Raw genomic sequence first — 3,814 nt, 5'->3', positions numbered from 1 at the left:
ATCTTCTAAATTGGGAGATGATGAAGTCAAATACTTCTGATCCTAAAGTCAAATTACCTAAATAGGTAATTTGACTTTTGTTGACTGACATCTTTTATTCTAACAGGTCTCGCTTTGATCGTCCTACACATTGGACGTTAACATTGAAAGAGAGCTAACACATTTAATGATTGAAAATGAAATTGAAAAATAAAATACTTTCGTACAACCCACCAAACCTAAATCTAAACATTACATAAACTGGGCTCGTATCTAATGCCGCAATTACCACAACTTAAAAGCCGTACACTAAAATGAACGTCGGACACTCCAACAGCACTCCATATAAAATTTCACTGATATATCTATCCTATCCTATCCTATCATACTATACATTAAAAGAGAGTACTTATTAACTAATAATTATTTTTAAAAACCCTTTTCTAACCATTAGATCAAAAAAGATCCTTCCATGCCCCTTGATCTAATGGTCTAGAATAATTCCGTAACTCTATCGGCTAATAAATCAATTTTAATTCTTCAACTCCCCAAATGCCCTTTAATTCTGAAAGTTTAAAAAATTAACAAAGTAGGGTTCAATACCATTACATTCATTCACGACGCTAAATAAAAAAAAACCCAACTTTCTCCCCAAATCATCCACACTAATCAAAATCATTATCAATCGATGATGAGAATTCGAAATAAAAGCCGCTCAATTTAGGGTTTCACACTGAATTAACGGATTTAATTTCGTAATATTTAGGTATGCTTGATTTCGTAATATTTAGTTCTTGCTTTTCAAAAAATAAAAAATTTTCGTAATATTTAGGTATGCTTGATTTCATCTCCTCTTTTTAATATTTCAGTAAAGTTGTTTAACATTCGATGATGAGAATTCGAATTGAAAGCCGCTCAATCTAGGGTTTAACATTAAATTGGGTTAACAACGGATTAAATTTCGTAATATTTGGGTAGATCTTTTTTGAACGAAAAAATCATTGATGGGTTCAGAATACATATTGTTTAGCTATATTATATGGTTTATGAATACGATAGAACACGGGCGGGGTAATAAGATCATATTTTTTTTTAGTACTAATGTTAGATAAAAGTGATTAGTGAGAGTTCTAATGTTGACAACTATAAGCACTAGAATCATCTGTTCACATGATGAACTTGTATCAACTATTTATCATTTATTTATTGTTTGATAGGTACGAGAAAAGGGACAAAGTGCTTATCAAATCACCTATTGTTCTTCACCTATAGATAATATCAATGGTATAAAATTTGGTGTTTTAGACTTTCTTTTGTTAAATATTATATTGATCTAACCATTTATTAATTAGTTTGTGACAAAGATCTCTCGGAAGTTTTCAACGGTGTTGTTCACATTCTTTATCCCGTATTTCAAGTTGACTATTCTAATTATCTCATTTATTTACGGGTCAGTTCGGTTTAGTTTATCTCAAATTTGGTCAGATAAACAAATTTGGTTGAAAGGGAGCTTGAAAATTTGTCTAATAGGTCAAATGGGTTGAAAGGTGTCAAAATTTAGTTATGTTGTATAAATTTTTTAAATATCCATGTATATAGTAGTACATTTATCTTTAGGGGTGTTTATTATCATGTACATATTAGAAAGTTTGGAGTAACTCAGCACAATAAATGTACATAATGTTCATGGGCAATATTTGATGCAGACAACATGTTGACATATTCGGAAATAAAAGAATATTGAATCCTTGATATGTGCTTGGAGTTGTATAGAGAACTCGAGATAACCATGGATGGTCTCAAGGTAAGTAGATTGCAGCGTTATTCACTATTAGGCCTTTTACTTTAAAATATAGTTGATTGATAGATGTAACATGTAATAAGATATAAAATCTGGTTGATAGATGTAATAAGATATACACTATATAAGAAGAATGAGAATAATATGTTCGAATACCAACTCTAATTTGGACCATGGTTTGCTTGACTCGGGCTCTTGGCTACAATTTTGCTTAAGATTTGACTTGAAGTCTTTAGAATTCTTTTGAAGCTCATCACTGATAATGAATGATAATACTATAATAAAACAACAGTTTGGTAGTTAGTTCAGACCTAGCATTGGGCAATTTTTTTTTTTTTTGTTTTTTGTTTTTTTGTTTTGTTTTTGTTTTGTATTATATGCAGCTATATACATATGTACTTACAGATACAATACAGATTAAAACAGTACTTCAGGTGATAATAATGTAACAGGTGGACCGATTTGACATGTTTCCTTTTTACACTAGAGGCAACAAAATCCAATTTTCCATGTTAGAAGTAAACGGGTTGAAATTGCCACTTGACTTACCGTCATGATGATGATTTATACCTATTTAGCTGATAATACAAGTGTGTCTGTTAATATATGTAATCAGTTAATGGGTTTAAATTGTGACCCACTTTCTTTTACAATTAGGGTTTCAATACATCAAAATGAGTAACTTTTTGAAATACATCATTATGGGTTGGCTGGCATGTTGACCTTAGAATCTTTTTGTATAACAACGGGTAAGTGATAAAACATTACTTGGGTTTAGATTTTCACATCTGCTATCCACTTTAGAAGTGTTCCTCTTACTGTTTTGCTTGTGATCCAGTCTTCCAGACTGTTAACAACTCACTTTATATACCAATAACATTGATATATACGTGTGCATATATTATATAATAATGAATCCTTACACTTTTACGTCTATGTAGGGAAGAGCCAATGAAACTTTTGATGGGGTTGAGGAAGCAAGAAAGTCAACCAGATGATATAGATGATATCTCTTCTGTCTCTTCCTACAACTCAGGAATGGGAATCTTACGAAAAGCATTTGGTGGTTCATTATTTTTGCATTATCAACAGCAAGTTCAAGTAAGAATGTGTCCTAAAACAGTTTTTTATCTTAAAGTTTCAAGCACTATTTTCTGAAAAAATTGAAAATTTTAATTTGAAGAAAATGAATAACAAATGCCGACCTTACTTATTAATTGGGTGAATAGGTTGGTTTTAATTATTACTCTTATTCACTAAAAGAGGTCCCAATTTTTGTCGTTTTACGTTAACTAAAGTGTTAATCCCATCTCAAACTTTATTGTTGTTGTTGCTTATAACATTTTTACCAGACGCCAATAAGTGGAAACTTTATTATTGTTGTTGTTGTTGCTTGTAACATTCTTACCGTACGAATTTCTCGATAAATGTTGGTACATGCGTCTGCACGTTTAATCCATGGTGTACTGCTATCTTTTTCCTCTTGATCATGATAGTAATATCTTTATTATTTGAATTTTCAGATCCTTCATCAATACCACCACCGAGTGTATTGTGTGAGGAGTTTGGTGACGTAAAAGGCATCCCCGTCCATCAACAACAAAAAGAACTCTATTCCATCTAAAGGTAAAATTTGCAACCTCAAATTTGTTGATTATCAAATCTTAACACTTTCTATATCAAATGCAGATAGCACCTCCTTAAAGAATAAAAGAACATGTCAGAATCAACCTTCGAGACGAACGCAACCATCTCCCACGTCTTTAATATATGCTTAATAAAAAAGTTTAGCAATCGCTGTATTACAGACTGGTGTATAGTTTTGGTAACGTGAATTTATTGCAGTTTAAGAAAATAGCAAATATGTAAATAAAAAATAGGTACTCTTAATGAAACGAAACGCACAAAGAACTCATCCAAAAAGACAACACATGAATTCTTCGTCGATCGCACAATTGACATAGCACCAGCCGCAACACCCATGGCCATGGAAGGCACACTTGCAAAACAACAATGATGTAAAAACACACCAAA

General features: G+C 31.7%; 1 long non-coding RNA gene across 1 annotated transcript; it reads left to right on the top strand.

Annotated features, from left to right (window-relative positions):
* Nucleotides 1-564: 564 nt before the first annotated feature.
* On the top strand, nucleotides 565-3,201 carry LOC139845280 (uncharacterized). The gene is made up of 4 exons (XR_011758267.1): nucleotides 565-745; nucleotides 1,197-1,263; nucleotides 1,686-1,783; nucleotides 2,722-3,201. It is a non-coding gene; the product is annotated as an uncharacterized lncRNA (long non-coding RNA).
* Nucleotides 3,202-3,814: the final 613 nt, after the last annotated feature.

The sequence above is a fragment of the Rutidosis leptorrhynchoides genome, chromosome 4 (assembly GCF_046630445.1).
Source record: "Rutidosis leptorrhynchoides isolate AG116_Rl617_1_P2 chromosome 4, CSIRO_AGI_Rlap_v1, whole genome shotgun sequence".
Classification (NCBI taxonomy): Eukaryota; Viridiplantae; Streptophyta; class Magnoliopsida; order Asterales; family Asteraceae; genus Rutidosis; species Rutidosis leptorrhynchoides.
Note: the sequence above shows the minus strand (reverse complement) of the source record. Positions and strands in the feature narration are given on the sequence as shown.